Below are 11598 nucleotides of genomic sequence, written 5' to 3' on the forward strand. Positions count from 1 at the left end.
AGCAATATAAAACCATAAATAATTAAATAATAATAAGTTAATCATGTCAAGTGGAAATAAGTCCAGGACCAGCCTATTGGCTCAGGGTGTCTGACACTCCGAAGGAGGAGTTGTAAAGTTTGATGGCCACAGGTAGGAATGACTTCCTATGACGCTCACTGTTACATCTCAGTGGAATGAGTCTCTGGCTGAATGTACTCCTGTGCCTAACCAGTACATTATGGAGTGGATGGGAGTCAATGAAAAAGATGGCATGCAACTTGGACAGCATCCTCATTTCAGATACCACCATCAGAGAGTCCAGTTCCACCCCCACAACATAACTGGCCTTACTAATGAGTTTGTGAATTCTGTTGGTGTCTGCTACCCTCAGCCTGATGCCCCAGCACACAACAGCAAACCGCAGTCTCGTAGAACATCCTCAGCATCATCCGGTAGATGTTAAAGGACCTCAGTCTCCTCAGGAAATAGAGACGGCTCTGACCCTTCTTGTAGACAGTCTCAGTGTTCTTTGACCAGTCCAGTTTATTGTCCATTCATATCCCCAGGTATTTATAATCCTCCACCATGTCCACACTGACCCCTTGGATGGAAACAGGGGTCACCGGTGCCTTAGCCCTCCTCAGGTCCACCACCAGTTCCTTAGTCTTTTTCACATTAAGCTGCAGATGATTCTGCTCGCACCATGTGACAAAGTTTCCCACTGTAGCCCTGTACTCAGCCTCATTTCCCTTGCTGATGCATCCAACTATGGCAGAGTCATCAGAAAACTTCTGAAGATGGCAAGACTCTGTGTTGTGGTTGAAGTCCGAGGTGTAGATGGTGAAGAGAAAGAGAGACAGGACAGTCCCCTGTGGAGCCCCAGTGCTGCTGACCACTCTGTCTGACACACAGTGTTGCAAGCGCACGTACTGTGGTCTGCCAGTCAGGTAATCAATAATCCATTACACCAGGGAAGCATCCACCTGCATCACTGTCAGCTTCTCACCCAGCAGAGCAGGGCGGATGGTGTTGAACACACTGGAGAAGTCAAAAAACATGACCCTCACAGTGCTCGCCAGCTTCTCAAGGTGGGCGTAGACACAGATCAGCAGGTAGACGATGGCATCCTCAACTCCTAGTCAGGGCTGATAGGCAAACTGGAGGGGGTCTAAGTGTGGCCTAACCATAGGCCGGCGCTGCTCTAGAACAAGTCTCTCCAGGGTCTTCATGATGTGGGAGGTCAATGCCACCGGTCTGTAGTCATTGGAGCCACTGGGGCGCGGTGTCTTCAGTACAGGAACAAGGCAGGACAGCACAGGAACCCTCTTGGAGATTCAGGCTCAGGTTGAAGACATGGTGAAGTACTCCACATAGCTGGGGGGCACAGGCTTTGAGCACCCTGGGGCTGACACTATTTGGGCCTGCAGCCTTGCTTGGATGGAGATGCTTCAGCTGTCTTCTCACCTGTTCAGCTGTGAAGCCCACGGTGGTGGTTTCAGGTGAGGGAGGGGTGTAGTCACGAGAGCAGGGTGGGGGGCTGTGAGGAGGTCAGCTGAGAAGATCATCGGGGTCTCTCTTTCCGCCATCATGGACAGTTACGCTACACGCTGCATCCGCAAAGCAAACAGCGTTATGAAGGACCCCACGCAGCCCTCATACAAACTCTTCTCCCTCCTGCCGTCTAGGAAAAGGCACTGAAGCATTCGGGCTCTCACAACCAGACTAAGTAACAGTTTCTTCCCCCAAGCTATTAGACTCCTCAATACCCAGAGCCTGGACTGACACCTAACTGCCCTATTGTCCTGTTTATTATTTATTGTAATGCCTGCACTGTTTTCTGCACTTTATGCAGTCTGTAGTCTAGTGTAGTTGTTTTTTTTCTGTGTTGTTTTTTACGTAGTTCAGTCTAGTTTTTGTACTGTGTCATGTAACACCATAGTCCTGAAAAACGTTGTCTCATTTTTACTATGTACTGTACCAGCAGTTATGGTCGAAATGACAATAAAAGTGCTTGACTTGACTTGATTTAGCCTTTGCCATTTCTTAACTCAACCCATAGAGACTCTACCTTCTGACCCCATGTCATCCCTTTCTAATGATTTAATATTATTTCTTATACACAGGGCCACACCACCCCCTCTGCCTACTGACCTATCTTCCCGATACACCGTATATCCTTGGATGTTCGGCTCCCAATGGCAGCCATTCTTTAGCCAAGCTTCAGAGATGGCCGCAAAGTCATACTTACCAATCTGTAGCTGAGTTTCAAGATCATCTATTTTATTCTTATGATGCATGCTTTCAAATATAACACTTACAGTCCAGTATTTGTTGCTTGCTGTAAATCATTCCACTGACTGTGATTATGCCTCCTCTCCTTTCTATCATCTCTGTTGCACACTATCTTTGATTTATTTTTGTTTTCCCCTTCCTCACCCCAATCACTCCAGTTCCAATCCTTCTGCCAAATTAGTTTAAACCCTCCCTAATGGCTCTATTAAACCTGCTTGCTAGGATATCGGACCCCTTTGGGTTCGGGTGTAGCCCATCCTTTTTGTGCAGGTTGTACCTCCCCCAGAAGATCTAGGAACGTGAAGCCCTGCCCCCTCCACCAGTCTCTCAGCCACACATTAATATACCTGATCATGCTATTCTTGCACTAGTTCACACATGGCACAGGCAACAATCCTGAGATTACTATCCTGGAGGTGCTGCCTTTCAGCTCCTTACCCATCTCCCTGAATTCTCTCTTCAGGACATCCTCCTTTTTTTTTACCTATGTCATTGGTACCAACGTGTACGAAGACTTCTGGCTGTTCACCCTCTCCCTTCAGAATACTCTGCACCCAATCTGACACATCCCGTACCCTGGCACCTGGGAGGCAACACATCAGGATGATGTCTTGCCTCAATCAGGCTGACAGAACCTCCTGTCTGTTCCCCTCATTATGGTATCCCCTATGACTACCGCATTCCTCATCTTCTTCGCTCCCTTCTGCACCACAGAACCAGGCTCAGTGCCAGAGACCCGATCGCCGTGGTCGTCCTCTGTCAGGTCTCCCCTCTCAACAGAGTCTGCGTGGTGAGCCTGAGGCTTTAGCTCTTCGAGGCTTCATCAGTGAAAGCAAAGAAAATAAAAGCTCAAGGTTAAGTTTTTCTTATTCCTTCTTTATGTCTACTCAGCTGGGACAGTAGAGATGTCAGGCAGGATAGTGGAAAGCCCCTCTTGTGTGGGAAGGATGTGGAAGGCAGGGAGACCTCCAGTGTCCCTGATCACACAACTGCAAGAAGTACATCCAGCTGTAGCTTCTAACAACCTGTGTTAAAGAGTGGGGCTGGAACTGGATGAACTCTGGATCATTCAGGAAGCTGACGGGGTGATGGATGGAACATAGAGAGAGGTAGTTACACCCAAGGCTCAGGACACAGGAAACTGGGTGACAGTCAGGAAGGGAAAAGGGATTAAAGAGCCAGTGCAGAGTGCCCCTGTGGCCATCTCCCTCAACAAAAGGTGTGTCACTTTGAATACTGTTGGGGGAGGGTGACCTAACAGAGGAAAGTCACAATGATTGGGTCTCTGGCAGAAAGGAAAAGGGGGGGGGGTGGAAAGAAGAGGCACGCTGTGGTGATGGGGGATTCATTAGTTACAGGAACGGACAGGAGGTTCTGTGGGTGAGAATGAGATTCCAGGATGATCATTCCAGGGATTGTTCCCTCCGCGACTACCTGGTCCACACGTCCCTCCCCACCGAACTCCCACCTGGCACTTATCCCTGCAAGCGCAAATGCTACACCTGTCCCCACACCTTCCCCCTTACCACCATTCCGGGCCCCAGACAGTCCTTCCAGGTGAGGCAACACTTCACCTGCGATTCTGCTGGAGTCGTCTATTGCATCTGGTGCTCCCGGTGCAGCCTCCTCTACATCGGCGAGACCCGACACAGATTGGGGGACCACTTCATTGAGCATCTACGTCCGTCCGTCCGTCACAATAGACAGGATCTCCTTGTTGCCACCCACTTCAACTCTGCCTCTCATTCCCATTTGGATATGTCCATACACGGCCTCCTCTACTGCCATGAGGCGGCCAAACTCAGGTTGGAGGAGCAACACCTCATCTACCGTCTGGGCAGCCTCCAGCCTGGTGGTATGAACATTGAATTCTCCAATTTCCAGTAATTTCCTCCCCCTCCCCCTATCCCAGGTCCCTCTCTGCCTCTCTCCCCTTTCAACTTTCTGCTGCATTATCTCTACAGTTCTTTCATGCTTATCCACTCCCCCTCCCCCCTTTATCTTTCCTCTGATTGGTTTTCCACCTGGTGCCTCTAGGCTGTACCCCCTCCCCTATCTCTATTACTGGGCTTCGGTCCTCTCTTCCCCCCCTTTCCTGATAAAGGGTCTCGGCCTGAAACGTTGGCTACTCTTTTCTCACGGATGCTGCCTGACCTGCTGAGTTCTTCCAGCATTGTGTTCATATTCCAGGATGATATGTTGCCTCCCAGGTGCCAGGGCCCAGAATATCTCTGATTGAGTCCTCAGTATTCTTAAGTGAGAGAGTGAACAGACAGTGGTCATGGTCCATGTAGGTACCAATGACCTCCAGGATTGAGATCTCAAGATTACTAACCATGCTACATGCTAGTGAGGTCAGAACTAGGAAGATTGTGCAGTTTAATCCATTGCTAATGATTGGTAAAGGAAGGAGGACGTAAGATTTTTGGATCATTGGGCTCTCTTCCAAGGAAGGTGAGACCAGTACAGAAGGGATGGTTTGCACCTGAACTGGTGGGGAAACTAATATCCTAGCAGGAAGTTTTCTTAATGCTGCATGGTGGGGCTTAAACTAGAGTTTGAGGGCAATGGGAACCAGAGAGTCAGAATAGTAAGCGGAGAGGTTGTGGAGACAGATATTGGTAAGACCTCAAAGTCAGAACTCAAAAGATTAAGCATGGTTAGACTTGTGTCCTGAGATGCATATATTTCAATGCAAGAAGTGTCGTAAGAATAGTGGATGAGATCAGAGTATGGATCAACTCCTGGCATTATGACATTTTAGCCATTAGTGAGACTTGGTTGTAGAAGGGACAGGACTAGCAGCTCAATATTCTGGGTTCAGATATGACAGAGCAGAGGACAGGTGGCCTTACTGGCCAGGGAAGATGTCATGACAGTGCTCCGTCTGGAAGGACTGGATAACTCAACTAGTGAGGTGTTATGGGTGGAACTGAGAAATAAGAAAGGAATGACCATGTTAATGGGGCTATATTACAGACCACCCAACAGTCCTAGGGATCTAGAGAAACAAATTTATTAAGAAATTGCAGAGTACTACAAGAAACACAAGGTTGTGATAGTAGGTGATCTTAACTTTCCATATATTGACTGGAAATTTCAACCTGTAACAGGATTAGATGGGATAGTTTGTCAAATGTGTTCAGGAAAATTTCTTTAATCAGTGCATAGAAGTGCCAACGAGAGAGCGTGTGATACAGGAGCTGGTGTCAGGGAATAAGACAGGGCAGGTGACAAAAGTTTGTGTTGGTGAACACTTTGCATCCAGTGACCACAATGCCATTATTTTAAAAAATAAATATGCAAAAAGATATGCCTGGTCTGCAGGTTGAGATTCTAAATTAGAGAAAGGCCAATTTTGATTATATCAGAGATGGTCTGGCTTTTCTCTGGCAAAGGTGTACTTGGAAAATAGGAGGCCTTCAAAATTTAAATTTTGAGACTACAAAGCTTGTAAGTACCTGTCAGAATAAAAGGTAAATAGAATAAATGTAGGGAATCTTGGTTTTCAAAAGATATTGAGACTTAGTTAAGAGGGAAAAAAAACTGGAGGTGCACAGCGGGTATAAGCAAGAAGGAACAAATGAGGAGCTTATGGAGTACAACAAATGCAAAAGGGCATTTAAGAAATCAGAAAGGCTAAAATAAGCCATGAAGTTGCTCTAGCAGATAAGGAAGGATAATCCTAAGGGATTCTACAGATATGCTAAGAGCAAAAAAATTGTTAGTGACAAAAATGGCCCTCTGAAGGACCAGAATGGCAATCCATGTGTGGAGCATAAACAGATGGGGGAAATCTTAATGCTTTCTTTACATCTGTATTGGGAGATTGATACAGAGTCTAGTAAGAGTGATACTGAGTGAGGCAAAGTGGCATCAACCTCATGGACACTGTACAGATTACAGAGAAAGTGTTTGATACCCAGAGGCAAATCAGAGTGGACAAATCCCCAGGGCCTGAAAAGATATTCCCTCGGAACATCCAGGAGGTGTGCAAAAATTGCCAGGGCTCTAGCAGAGATATTTAAAACATCCTTAGCAACAGGAGAGGTATAAGAGGACTGAATGATAGCCAAAGTTGTTCCACTGTTTATGGAGGCTCTAAAGTAAACCAGAAAATTATAGGCCAGTAAGCCTGACATCAATAGTGGCAAAGTTGTTGGAAGGTATTTTAAGGGACTGGATATATAAGTACTTGGATAGACATGGACTGTTTAAGGATAGTCAACATGGCTTTGTGCATGCTATGTCATGTCTAACCAATCTTACAGAGTTTTTAGAAAACATAGAAAATCTACAGCACAATACAGGCCCTTCGGCCCACAAAGTTGTGCCAAACATGTCCCTACCTTAGAAATTACTAGACTTCCCCATAGCCCTCTATTTTTCTAAGCTCCATGTACCTATCCAAAAGTCTCTTAAAAGACCCTATCATATTCACCTCCACCACCGTTGCCAGCAGCCCATTCCACACACTCACCACTCTCTGAGTAAAAAATGTACCCCTGACATCTCCTCTGTACCTACTCCCCAGCACCTTAAACCTGTGTCTTCTTGTGGCAACCATTTCAGCCCTGGGAAAAAGCCTCTGACTATCCACACGATCAATGCCTCTCATCATCTTACACACCTCTATCAGGTCACCTCTCAAGTTCAAGTTGTTTTTAATTGCCATTTCGACCATAAACTGCTGGTACAGTACACAGTAAAAACAAAACAATGTTCCTCCAGGACCCTGGTGCCACATGAAACAACACAAAACTACAATAGACTCTGTGAGACAGCACAAGGCTACAACAGAATTTGTAAAACATAAAAACTGCACTAGACTACAGACCTGCACAGGACTACATAAAGTGCACAAAACAGAGCTGGGCAGTACAATAATTAATAAACAAGACAATAGGCACAGTAGAGGACAAATTTCAATGTCAGTTCAGACTCTGGGTATTGAGGAGTCTGATGGCTTGGGGGAAGAAACTGTTGCACAGTCTGATCGTGACAGCCCAAATGCTTTCGTACCTTCTGCCAGATGAAAGGAGGGAGAACAGTTTGTATGAGGGATACGTGGGGTCATTCATAATGCTGTTTGCTTTGCAGGTGCAGCATGTAGTGTAAATGTCTGTAATAGCAGGAAGAGAGACCCCAATGATTGTATCAGCTGACCTCACTATCCACTGCAAGGTCCTGTGATCCTAAACAGTGCAATTCCCGAACCAGGCAGTGATGCAGCTGCTCAGGATGCTCTCAATACAACCCTTGTAGAATGTGATGAGGATGGGGGGGTGGGAGATGGACTTTCCTCAGCCTTCACAGAAAGCAGAGACACTGCTGGGCTTTCTTTGCTATGGAGCTGGTGTTGAGGGACCAAGTGAGATTCTCTGCCAGGTGAACACCAAGAAATTTGGTGCTCTTAACAATGTCAATGGAGGAGCCATCAATGTTCAGCGGAGAGTGGTCGCTCCATGCTCTCCTGAAGTCAACAACCATCTCTTTTGTTTCGTTCACATTCAGAGACAGGTTGTCGGCTCTGCAATCAGAGGCTCAGCAATCTCCTCCCTCGCCTCCCACAGTAGCCTGGGGTACATCTCAACTGGTCCCGGTGACTTAACCAACTTGATGCTTTCTAAAAGCTCCAGCACTTCCTCTTTCTTAATATCTACATGCTCAAGCTTTTCAGTCTGCTGCTAGTTTGCACTACAATCACCAAGATCCTTTTCCATAGTGAATATTGAAGCAAAGTAGTCATTAAGTACTCCTGCTATTTCCTCCGGTTCCATACACACTTTCCCACTGTCACACTTGATAGGTCCTATATTTTCTAGGAAGCTACCAGTAAAGTGGATGAAGACAAGGCAGTAGATATTGTCTACATGGACAACTTTTAACAAGGTCCTGCATGGGAGGCTAGTCAGGAAGGTTCAACTACTTGGCATTCAGGATTAGATATTAAAATGGATTCAACATTCATTTTGTGGGATAAGCCAGAGAGTGGTATTAGAGGGTTGCCTGTCTGACTGGAGTCTGTGACTACTGGCGTGCCACAGATCAGTGCTGAGCCCTTTCTTGTTTGTCATCTATATCAATGATCTGGAAGATAATAAAATTAACTGGATCAGCAAATTTGCAGATGACACCAAGATTGGGGGCATACTGGACAGTGAGGAGGGCTGTCATGGCCTGCAGAGGGATCTGCATCAGCTGGAATAATGGGCTGAAAAATGGCAGATGGAATTTAATGCAGACAAGTGCAAGGTTTTGCCCGTTGGTAGGACCAACCAGGGTAGGTCTTACACAGTGCACTAAGGAGTGTGGTCGAACAAAGGGACTTGGGAATACAGGTCCATAGTTCATTGAAAGAGGTATCACAGGCAGAAAGCTTTTGGCACATTGGCCTTCACAAATCAATGTATTGATACAGGAATGGGATGTTATGTTGAAGTTGTATAAGACATTAATGAGACCTAATTTGGAGTATTGGGTGCAGTTTTGGTCACCTACCTACAGGAAAGATGTAAAGAAGGTTGAAAGAGTACAGAGAAAATGTAAAGGATGTTGCTGGGTCTGGAGGACCTGAGCTATAAGTAAAGATGGAAATGGTTAGGCCTTTATTCCTTAGAAAGTAGAAGATTGAGAGAAAATTTGATAGAGGTACACAAAATTGTGAGGAGCATAATGGTAAATGCAAGCAGGCTTTGTCCACTGAGGTTGGGTGGGACTACAACCAGAAGTCACAGCTTAAGGGTGAAAGGTGAGGTTTAAGGGGAATATGAGAGGAGACTTCTTCACTCAGAGGGTCTTGAGAGTGTGGAATGATCTGTCAGTGCAAGTGGTCCATGAGAGCTTGATTTCAACATCTGAGAGATTTAGATAGCTACATGGATAGTAGGGATATGGAGGGTTATGGTCCCAGTGCAGGTCATTGGGAGTAGGCATTTAAATGGTTTTGGCATTGACTAAATGGGCTGAAGGGCCTATCTCTGTGCTGTACTTCTCTACAACTCTAAAAACCATAGCTCGCTCAACTTATCCTCATATGACACATTCTCTAATTCGGGCAGCATTCTGGTAAATCCTCTGCGCCATCTCTAAAGGTTGAATATCCTTCCTATAATGAGGCAACCAGAACTGAATCAGTACTCCAAGTGTGCCTAACCCAGAGCTTTATAGAGCTGCAAAATTACCTTCCAACTCTGGAGCTCCAATCCCCCAGCTAATGAAGGCAAACATACCATACGGCTTCTTAACCACCCTTTTAACTTGAGCATCAACTCTGAGGGATCAATGGACATGGAGCCCATGATCTCTCTGTTCCTCCAAACTGCCACTAATCCTATACTCTGCCTTCATATTGGATCTTCAAAAGTGAATCATGTATTCCAAATGTTTATTCATACTACACGGCACTTTTAATTTCATTTTCCCCCCCCACCCATTTTCTCTTTTTAAAACATATTCACAAATAGGGTCTCTACCCAAAACATCAACTCTATAGATGCTATCTGACATATTCAGTTCCTCCAGCAGTTTGTGTGTTACTCACCAAAACAATGTTTCAGTTTCTCCCATTCCCCTGACTAGGTCAGTCTACCACCCCAGTTTTAATTTCCAGACCTAACCTCAAGACACATTGTTATATTTGCAATGATGGTTTAAATCATCTAAAATTCAAGACAGCTTTTAAACTATTAAGTCATGTTTAGGCTAGGTAGAGTGCTTTGTGTTGTCCTCACAAGGACATGCTCTGCCTCTCATGGACCAACTGGGTAAAACTGAAACATTGCCACTTGCTTCATTGGTATTTTAGCTTTTGCTTGTGTATGAAGCATCATCGCTGCCTGGGTGCCAGACTCCCACTCAAACATTCAGAAGCCAATGTATGAAGCCTAAGCTGCTGAGCATTACAAATAGATGCACAAGCAAAAGAAATAAACAACTCTCGGCTGAAATCATCAGCTCATTCACATAACAGACGTGGGCCTGCACTCTACAAACCTGGTCAGCTCTGTAAAGTGCTGTCCAATTAGTCACACATCATTGTTTTCCATCAGTTCACAAATAAGCAACTCAAGCAGCTTTCACTTTACTACACAGAAGTTCCTTTAGAAACCACCATCCATATCATACTGTGTCTACACACTGCAGGCTCTGGTCTCACCACCAGACTGTTGCGGAGGTTTTAAGTTAATTTGGCAGGAGGCTGGGAACTGGAGTGATAAGGTTGAGGATAGGGCAATTGCATGTGCAGTGAGATTGTGAGGAAGGACAGGCATATAAGGCAAAACTACAGTCAGTGGGATGAGGTGCAGTTTAACAGGGGGACAAAATTGAAAAGGGTGATGAATACCAGACTGAAAGTGTTATTTTTGAATGAATGCAATACACAGAATAAGGTAGATGATCTTGTACTACAATTGGAGATTGGCAGGTATGACATTGTAGGAATCACTGAGTCATGGCTGAAAGAAGATTACAGTTGAGAGCTTAATGTCCAAGGATGCACATTGTATTGAAAAGGGAAGCAGGTGGACAGAGGGGGTGGTGTGGTTCTGTTGGTAAAAAAGTGAAATCAAATCCTCAGAAAAAGGTGACATAGGATTAGAAAATATAGAATCCTTGTGGGTAGAGTTAAGAAATTGCAAAGGGTAAAAAGACAATGATGGGAGTTATATACAGGCCTCCTGACAGTAGCCAATATGTGGGCTACAAATTACAACAGGAGATGTCAAAAGGGCAATGTTATAATAGTCATGGGGGATTTTAATATGCAGGTAAATTGGGAAAATCAGGTTGGGGCTGGAATGCAAGAGAGGGATTTATAGAATGCCTATGAGATGGTTTTTTAGAGCAGCATGTGGTTGAGCCCACTAAGGGATTAGCTATTCTGGATTGCATGTTGTGTAATGAACCAGATTTTATTAGGGAGCTAAGGTAAAGGAACACTTTGGAAACTGTGGTCATAATAGAAACATAGGAAACCTACAGCACAATACAGGCCCTTTGGCCCACAAAGTTGTGCTGAACATGTCCCTACCTTAGAAATTACCAGGGTTACCCATGGTCCTCTATTTTTTTAAGCTCCACGTACCTATCCAAAAGTCTCTTAAAAGACCCTATCGTATCCACCTCCACCACCGTTGCTGGCAGCCCATTCCACGCACTCACCACCCTCTGAGTAAAAAACTTACCCCGACATCTCCTCTGTACCGACAACCCAGCACCTTAAACCTGTGTCCTCTTGTGGCAACCATTTCAGCCCTGGGAAAAAAGCCTCTATCAATGCCTCTCCTCATCTTATACACCTCTATCAGGCCACCTCATCCT

Source organism: Hypanus sabinus, chromosome 8 (assembly GCF_030144855.1).
Source record: "Hypanus sabinus isolate sHypSab1 chromosome 8, sHypSab1.hap1, whole genome shotgun sequence".
NCBI lineage: Eukaryota > Metazoa > Chordata > Chondrichthyes > Myliobatiformes > Dasyatidae > Hypanus > Hypanus sabinus.